At 26.9% G+C, this 10,590-nt stretch overlaps 1 long non-coding RNA gene across 2 annotated transcripts; it reads right to left on the bottom strand.

Annotated features, from left to right (window-relative positions):
- Positions 1–8,933: 8,933 nt before the first annotated feature.
- Positions 8,934–10,563, bottom strand: LOC101499197 (uncharacterized). 2 transcript variants are annotated; one of them, XR_003473404.2, is made up of 4 exons: positions 10,374–10,563; positions 10,144–10,210; positions 9,432–9,507; positions 8,934–9,338 (listed from the first exon to the last, which is right to left on the bottom strand). It is a non-coding gene; the product is annotated as an uncharacterized lncRNA (long non-coding RNA). The 2 variants fall into 2 exon arrangements; XR_012161920.1 differs by having other exon boundaries at positions 8,934–9,507; positions 10,374–10,556.
- Positions 10,564–10,590: the final 27 nt, after the last annotated feature.

The raw sequence follows: 10,590 nt of genomic DNA on the forward strand, positions 1-10,590 counted from the left end.
TATGTTTTTTTGTCTCTATAGAATGGAAGATCTTTTTTTTGAGTGGGAGATTTTTTTAATAATTTTTTTAATAAAAATTAGGGACGAATCTGAATTTTTTTAGGATAGGGGTATAATTGTTAGGCTGGGGGCCTCTTTTGTAATTGTTGCCCAATCCAATTTGGATTTGAGTTTTATAGACTTAAAATGAATTTCTTTGTCCTTAAAAAAGTTTGTGTGATAAAAGTCTATCATAAAGTTGGAATTCGAATATTTTTTAGAATTATAAAATAGTATTTTCAAATTTTAGAGTAACTAAAATCAATGAAATTATTTACTAAGGTCCCAGTGATTCTTTTTTTTTTTTAGTCAAAATGAAATTTGTATATAAGGATAAAAACATATTGTATATATTTATTTAATAGTGAAAAATTATTGAGAGTTTCTTTTTTCACCTCTATATGTACTCTGAAAATATATTTCCATTTTTATTTTATTTTATAAAAAATGAAATATACTTACAAAAAGATATAATATTTCTTTTTTTAACCAAATAATTGGTCTCAAATGGGTAAAAAGGGATAAAAGTAGTTAATAGATGTGGTTTCTTCTAATAAAAAATTGTATTCATTAAAAGAGACTATTAAAGATAATATGGATAATGTTAGTTGTTTTGACTTCACTTGTAAGTTGGTCGTGCCCAAAAAATTGGATCTGGAATATGCATATGGGTTGACTTTGGGGAAAATATTTACAATATAAGTTTGGAATCTATGCTCCAATATATTAAATATTTACAATTCATAGAAATCTTAACTTAATGTTTAATTATCATTTACTTATATCAACTTCATATTTTTTTTACAAAAGAAACCGTTGATACTCAGAAATATAAATAACTACAAAAATATCAAATTAAAAGGCTAATTTTCTTTTCTCTACAAATATATTAAAAAAATTTATTTAGTTTCTTCAAATTTTTGTCTTTCTCCAATTATCAATTTTAGTCTCCGTTTTTTTAATGAAAATTTATACGACAAATGTCTTAGTGATATTTTTATGATGTGATATTGTTAAGATCTTCAAATTCAATTCACATTATAAAATTTAATTATATAATAACAATAATAATAACAATAGTTATTTAATTCTATAATATTAAGTTGATACTATATAAGAAATACTGCTCTGCTTTCATTCACGCCGTTCTCATAGGAATATTGCTCTTCCAACAATAATAATCTTAATGATTACCCATATCAATTATTTTTATTCTTATCTAGATATTACCTAATAACCCACATATGTATTTACAAAACTGCCATTAATGAAAATAGTTACTTCTGTGTTTTTTTTTTTCTTTTCGAAATGCATGTTCTAATCAAAAAAGTAATACACCTAGATAGTGTTTGTAATTTTCTGTATTTGAAAAAAGAAACAGAGCAATAATTTTTAAAACAAATTCACTAACTCTACATTTTTAATTTAACATAGCTTTTTTATATATTTATGAAACTGCCATTAATGAAAACAGTTATTTTTCCATGTTTTTTGGAATCTATATTCAAATCAAAAATAGTAAAACACTAATGTGCTAAAAACAAAATTATATGTATATATAATAAATAAATTCTTTTTCTTTATATATTAATTAATTTAATTGTCATGCATTGTTAAAGTAAAATATTTTATATTTATTTTCAGTATATTACAACTATTCGTAAATACGATTTTAGAATTAATTATAGTAAAAGTTAAATATTTATAAATATTTAAAGATTGTAATTGATTGATAATATAAATATTTCGTCGGTGTATGTTAAATTAAATTATTTATTAAATAAATAATAAAAAATTGGAAGATGTAATTATGATTAAAAATTAATTTTATATATATTTTAGTACCTAAACTTTGCCTCCTTTCATATTTTTTTTTTTTTTTCATTTTGAACACAAACCTTAATGGGCCAGTTTTGTTAACCTATCACATAATATTTCTTATCTAGAATTAATTAATGGATCAATTTGAACACATTAAAAAACTGAAAGGGGTTAAAAAAACTAATTTCACAATATTTTTTTGATTAAAACTAAAAAGTGGAATAATTAATATGAGTATGATAAATTTGTTAATATTATGTTGGAGTGACGATCAAATCCTATATTATTGCTCTGTTTCTTTTTTCAAATACAGAAAATTACAAACACTATCTAGGTGTATTACTTTTTTGATTTGAACATGCATTCCGAAAAAAAAAAAAACACAGAGGTAACTATTTTCATTAATGGCAGTTTTGTAAATACATAAAAAATAACTATGTTAAATTAAAAATGTAGAGTCAGTGAATTGTTGTTTTAAAAATTACTGCTTTATAAATACAGAAAATCACAAACATGAGGTGTTTTACTTTTTTGATTTGAATATGCATTCCCAAAAAAACACAGAGAAGCTATTTTGATTAATGACAGTTTCATAAATACATACAAAAAAAGGTTATGTTAAATTAAAAATATTGAGTCAATGGACTCTTAGGCTTATATTACACAACCAAACTCAATCATAATTAAAGTCAATTCAACAAAACAATTTACACTGAGATTTTCAAAACAATTTACACTAAGTTATTCCCCTGATCCATAAATGACATAACTTTGCTGGGCTAATCTTCAGAAATTACCACAAATCAAATGATTATTCATCTTTCTTAGTAATCAAAGAAATGATTTAAAGTTAATTAACAAATATTGAGCTTTTAAAAGCAAGAACAAAATGAATGAACAATTATGTGTAGAATTTGATGCAGTAAAACGATAAGAACAGAACATAAGAAATTTGAAATATCTCAGTGAACTCTTAGGCTTACCAAACAAGTTTACACACAATATTTAAACATTATATTAATAATTAATCACAGATGCTTACATGACACCCATACATAATAACCCATAAACACGACTCAACACATGACTTTCCACACGTATTATAGACTCCATGACCACACTAACTCATAAACAGACTCAAACAATAAAAAAGAAACAGAGATACACATTACTTCCCCACACATATTATAGACTCCATGGCCACACTAACTTATAAACAGACTCAAACAATAAAAAAAAAACATAGACTTCATCATTTTCACTAATTACAATACTAACATATGTGATCAAACTTGCTTGCTTCAAGGAATCCGGACAAGCGCAATGCCACGCTTAATGATGGCGAGAATGAGTGGTCGGCGATCGGCAACACCATGAGGAACGTGCGCCTTGAAGAAAGCACCATTGCTTAAGATGGCATCGGACAACTCAGCCCTGTTGTGCACTGTTATGATTGGAAGTGGATTGGGAGCCATTTTTTTCAGCAGTAATGTGTTTAGTGTATTGAGCGTAGTGTGTAAAAAGCTTATTGATAACTATGTATATATAGTACTCATCGCTCACTCATATTCTTCCGCGTAGGAAGGTATAGAGATTTTAATGTCTTAATTCTGAAAATATACATGCTAGGCTTAAATTAAGATTAATAAATTTAAAATTCAATTCACATTATAAAATTTAATTATATAATAACAATAATAATAACAATAGTTATTTAATTCTATAATATTAATTTGATACTATATAAGAAATACTGCTATGATTTCATTCACGCCGTTCTCATAGGAATACTGCTCTTCCAACAACAATAATCTTAATGATTACCCATATCAATCATTTTTATTCTTATCTAGAAATTACCTAATAACCCACATATGTATTTACAAAACTGCCATTAATTAAAATAGTTACTTCTGTGTTTTTTTTTTTCTTTTCGGAATGCATGTTCAAATCAAAAAAGTAACACACCTAGATAGTGTTTGTAATTTTTTGTATTTGAAAAAAGATACAGAGCAATAATTTTTAAAACAAATTCACTGACTCTACATTTTTAATTTAACATAGCTTTTTTATATATTTATGAAAAAGCAGTTATTTTTCTATGTTTTTTGGAATCTATATTCAAATCAAAAAAAGTAAAACACTAATGTGCTAAAAACAACATTATATGTATAATAAATAAATTCTTTTTCTTTATATATTAATTAATTTAATTGTTATGCATTGTTAAAGTAAAATATTTTATATTTATTTTCAGTATGTTACAACTATTCGTAAATACGATTTTAGAATTAATTATAGTAAAAGTTAAATATTTATAAATATTTAAAGATTGTAATTGATTGATAATATAAATATTTCGTCGGTGTATGTTAAATTAAATTATTTATTAAATAAATAATAAAAAATTGGAAAATGTAATTATGATTAAAAATTAATTTTATATGTATTTTAGTACCTAAACTTTGCCTACTTTCATTTTTTTTTTTTCATTTCGAACACAAACCTTAATGGGCCAGTTTTGTTAACCTATCACAGTATTTCTTATCTAGAATTAATTAATGGATCAATTTGAACACATTAAAAAAATGAAAGGGGTTAAAAAAACTAATTTCACAGTATTTTTTTATTAAAACTAAAATGTGGAATAATTAATATGAGTATGATAAATTTGTTAATATTATGTTGGAGTGACGATCAAATCCTAAATTATTGCTCTGTTTCTTTTTTCAAATACAGAAAATTACAAACACTATCTAGGTGTGTTACTTTTTTTATTTGAACATGCATTCCGAAAAAAAAAACACACAGAAGTAACTATTTTCATTAATGGCAGTTTGGAAATACATAAAAAAAACTATGTTAAATTAAAAATGTAGAGTCAGTGAATTGTTGTTTTAAAAATTACTGCTTTATAAATACAGAAAATCACAAACATGAGGTGTTTTACTTTTTTGATTTGAATATGCATTCCCAGAAAAACACAGAGAAGCTATTTTGATTAATGACAGTTTCATAAATACATACAAAAAAAGGTTATGTTAAATTAAAACGTTGAGTCAATGGACTCTTAGACTTATATTACATAACCAAACTCATCCATAATTAAAGTCAATTCAACAAAACAATTTACACTGAGATTTTCAAAACAATTTACACTAAGTTATTCCCCTGATCCATAAATGACATAACTTTGCTGGGCTAATCTTCAGAAATTACCACAAATCAAATGATTATTCATCTTTCTTAGTAATCAAAGAAATGATTTAAAGTTAATTAACAAATATTGAGCTTTTAAAAGCAAGAACAAAATGAATGAACAATTATGTGTAGAATTTGATGCATTAAAACGATAAGAACAGAACACAAGATATTTGAAATATCTCAGTGAACTCTTAGGCTTACCAAACAAGTTTACGCACAATATTTAAACATTATATTAATAATTAATCACAGATGCTTACATGACACCCATACATAATAACCCATAACCACGACTCAACACATGACTTTCCACACGTATTATAGACTCCATGACCACACTAACTCATAAACAGACTCAAACAATAAAAAAGAAACAGAGACACACATTACTTCCCCACACATATTATAGACTCCATGGCCACACTAACTTATAAACAGACTCAAACAATAAAAAAGAAACATAGACTTCATCATTTTCACTAATTACAATACTAACATCTGTGATCAAACTTGCTTGCTTCAAGGAATCCGGACAAGCGCAATGCCACGCTTCATGATGGCGAGAATGAGTGGTCGGCGATCGGCAACACCATGAGGAACGTGCGCCTTGAAGTAAGCACCATTGCTTAAGATGGCATCAGACAACTCAGCCCTGTTGTGCACTGTTATGATTGGAAGTGGATTGGGAGCCATTTTTTTCAGCAGTAATGTGTTTGGTGTATTGAGCGTAGTGTGTAAAAAGCTTATCGATAACTATGTATATATACTACTCATCGCCCACTCATATTTTTCCGCGTAGGAAGGTATAGAGATTTTAATGTCTTAATTCTGAAAATATACATGCTAGGCTTAAATTAAGAATAATAAATTTAAGATTAATAAATTTAAAATTCAATTCACATTATAAAATTTAATTATATAATAACAATAATAATAACAATAGTTATTTAATTCTATAATATTAATTTGATACTATATAAGGAATACTGCTCTGCTTTCATTCACGACGTTCTCATAGGAATACTGTTCTTCCAACAACAATAATCTTAATGATTACCCATATCAATCATTTTTATTCTTATCTAGAAATTACCTAATAGCCCACATATGTATTTACAAAACTGCAATTAATGAAAATAGTTACTTCTGTGTTTTTTTTTTCTTTAGAAATGCATTTTCAAATAAAAAAAGTAACACACATAGATAGTGTTTGTAATTTTCTGTATTTGAAAAAAGAAACAGAGCAATAATTTTTAAAACAAATTCACTGACTCTACATTTTTAATTTAACATAGCTTTTTTATATATTTATGAAACTGCCATTAATTAAAACAGTTATTTTTCCATGTTTTTTGGAATCTATATTCAAATCAAAAAATGTAAAACACTAATGTGTTAAAAACAAAATTATATGTATAATAAATAAATTCTTTTTCTTTATATATTAATTAATTTAATTGTTATCCATTGTTAAAGTAAAATATTTTATATTTATTTTCAGTATATTACAACTATTCGTAAATACGATTTTAGAATTAATTATAGTAAAAGTTAAATATTTATAAATATTTAAAGATTGTAATTGATTGATAATATAAATATTTCATCAGTGTATGTTAAATTAAATTATTTATTAAATAAATAATAAAAAATTGGAAGATGTAGTTATGATTAAAAATTAATTTTATATGTATTTTAGTACCTAAACTTTGCCTCCTTTCATTTTTTTTTTTTTTTTATTCATTTTGAACACAAACCTTAATGGGTCAGTTTTATTAACCTATCACAGTATTTCTTATCTAAAATTAATTAATGGATCAATTTGAACACATTAAAAAAATGAAAGGGGTTAAAAAAACTAATTTCAAAGTATTTTTTTGATTAAAAATAAAATGTGGAATAATTAATATGAGTATGATAAATTTGTTAATATTATGTTGGAGTGACGATCAAATCCTAAATTATTGCTCTGTTTCTTTTTTCAAATACAGAAAATTACAAACACTATCTAGGTGAGTTATTTTTTTGATTTGAACATGCATTCCGAAAAGAAAAAAAAAAAACAGAAGTAACTATTTTCATTAATAGCAGTTTTGTAAATACATAAAAAAAACTATGTTAAATTAAAAATGTAGAGTCAGTGAATTGTTGTTTTAAAAATTACTGCTTTATAAATACAAAAAATCACACACATGAGGTGTTTTACTTTTTTGATTTGAATATGCATTCCTAGAAAAACACAAAGCTATTTTGATTAATGACATTTTCATAAATACATACAAAAAAAGGTTATGTTAAATTAAAAATGTTGAGTCAATGGACTCTTAGGCTTATATTACACAACCGAACTCATTCATAATTAAAGTCAATTCAACAAAACAATTTACACTGAGATTTTCAAAACAATTTACACTGAGTTATTCCCCTGATCCATAAATGACATAACTTTGTTGGGCTAATCTTCAGAAATTACCACAAATCAAATGATTATTCATCTTTCTTAGTAATCAAATAAATGATTTAGAGTTAATTAACAAATATTGAGCTTTTAAAAGCAAGAACAAAATGAATGAACAATTATGTGTAGAATTTGATGCAGTAAAACGATAAGAATAGAACACAAGAAATTTGAAATATCTCAGTGAACTCTTAGGCTTACCAAACAAGTTTACAAACAATATTTAAACATTATATTAATAATTAATCACAGATGCTTAGATGACACCCATACATAATAACCCATAAACACGACTCAACACATGACTTTCCACCCGTATTATAGACTCCATTACCACACTAACTCATAAACAGACTCAAACAATAAAAAAGAAACAGACACACATTACTTCCCCACACATATTATAGACTCCATGGCCACACTAACTTATAAACAGACTCAAACAATAAAAAAGAAACATAGACTTCATCATTTTCACTAATTACAATACTAACATCTGTGATCAAACTTGCTTGCTTCAAGGAATCCGGACAAGCACAATGCCACGCTTCATGATGGCGAGAATGAGTGGTCGGCGATCGGCAACACCATGAGGAACGTGCGCCTTGAAGTAAGCACCATTGCTTAAGATGGGATCGGACAACTCAGCCCTGTTGTGCACTGTTATGATTGGAAGTGGATTGGGAGCCATTTTTTTCAGCAGTAATGTGTTTAGTGTATTGAGCGTAGTGTGTAAAAAGCTTATCGATAACTATGTACATATACTACTCATCGCCCACTCATATTCTTCCGCGTAGGAAGGTATAGAGATTTTATTGTCTTAATTTTGAAAATATACATGCTAGGCTTAAATTAAGATTAATAAATTTAAGATTAATAAATTTAAAATTCAATTCACATTATAAAATTTAATTATATAATAACAATAATAATAACAATAGTTATTTAATTCTATAATATTAATTTGATACTATATAAAGAATACTGCTCTGCTTTCATTCACGCCGTTCTCATAGGAATACTGCTCTTCCAACAACAATAATCTTAGTGATTACCCATATCAATCATTTTTATTCTTATCTAGAAATTACCTAATAGCCAACATATGTATTTACAAAAGTGCCATTAATGAAAATAGTTACTTCTTTGTTTTTTTTTTTCGGAATGCATGTTGAAATCAAAAAATTAACACACCTAGATAGTGTTTGTAATTTTCTGTATTTGAAAAAAAAAACAGAGCAATAATTTTTAAAACAAATTCACTGACTCTACATTTTTAATTTAACATAGCTTTTTTATATATTTATGAAACTGCCATTAATGAAAACAATTATTTTTCCATGTTTTTTGGAATCTATATTCAAATCAAAAAAAGTAAAACACTAATGTGTTAAAAACAAAATTATGGATATGTTGTTAAGTAGATTGCTTAGAATAACAAATGATTTACATGAAAAAGAAAAAATTGCTCACAAGTTTATGAATGTAGATCATTTCGTACGCAACGCATTCCATAGGTGCCTATGAATTGCGTACGAAAGGATCTGCATTCCATTATCCATATGAGTTTCAACTCAAGAACATAAAACATACACAATCAAATCAAGGCCTTAACTTGCGACTAAAGATCTCTTCATCTTATACCACATTCATAACCTTTCACAATATACATCATGAATCAACCACTTAATTTCAACTTCAACCTCAATTTATTGCGAACAAATCTGAAAAGTAGAAAAGAAAACATGCCTTCAAGACAGTTAGATCCTTTAAACGGTCAGCTCCAATGAGTGTACCTTCAAAATTCTTTTGAACCCTTTTATAAAGGAAAGTGTCAGAGTTACATATATCGATCATTAACTTTCAAACAGTAAAAAATGCAAAGAAATAAAATATCCTTGAGCCTCACCCTTCCGACGCTAGAATATTGATTCGTGCAACAACTTGACCAGTGCTTGGGTTTCTTGAAAGGGCGTTGCCAATTACTGAGTAATACAAGAATTTAACAATCATAAATCCTCACATGATCTTAAAAGTCTATTGAATAAACAATTTGGAAAATATGTATACAAAATTTTTAAGTGCATAAAGAGAGCACTCCATTAGAGCCAAACAATGGGGGTAAAAGGCAAAAGATAAAAAAAAAAATATTAAATTTAAAAGCCAAATATTCAACAAATTCGTATTATTTATAAAGCACCGACACAAACATAGACTCCAAACACGATACCGACACAAACACTTAAAACATTTGTAATAATTTGAGAAAACAGAAGTAATTGTGTATAGTCACAAGTGCACTGACGTGTCGGTGTTGGACACTGACACGTGTCACACACTCGGAAATGTCTTCAATCTAAAATGTTGGTGCTACATAGCTTATTATTGCATCGCAAATTCATGTTCAAGTTAAGAAGTCAAATTGAATGTGATCAATCAATAATAGGAAAGGCTTGATCCACATTAGAGAAACCATATGCACATTCACTCATAGGCATAGTTCACTAAAATTTTGGTGAAGAGAATCGATGTTAAAAGCATTTATATATCTATGGTTTTCGATATGCAAGAAAATAAATTTGGACTTAACATAGAATAGTAATTCCTCCACTAATTCTCACCGTGGTAATTTGTCACGATGTGGCCCTCCTCATCCCAAACTACTCCAGAGCCATTTCCTTCTGGAATCTGCCAGTATGAGTACAAAATGTGACTTTCTTTCCTACCATAAATCATTCTTGTATACTATGATGCACAAACACGTTACGAGTATCCAATGCAGACAAGCTAGAGACAATATAATGATCAATAAAATAGATAATCACATATTAGTATTTGAATGTTAAGTTACCTCAACCACACCAGTCACATTAAGTTGAGGACGCAAGGTCACGTCAAAGATGTTAACAACCGAATATGTGTTCCTTTCAAATAGTTGAACAATTCGGTCCTGCCAATTACAAAGTATAGGAATAACCTTCCAAGAACATTGCTATTGAAGGATTCAAAAGTGTTATACAACCACAACGGACAAAAGAGGGGATAGAGTTGAAAACTTACCTCTGCAG

Source organism: Cicer arietinum, chromosome 2 (genome assembly GCF_000331145.2).
Source record: "Cicer arietinum cultivar CDC Frontier isolate Library 1 chromosome 2, Cicar.CDCFrontier_v2.0, whole genome shotgun sequence".
Lineage (NCBI taxonomy): Eukaryota > Viridiplantae > Streptophyta > Magnoliopsida > Fabales > Fabaceae > Cicer > Cicer arietinum.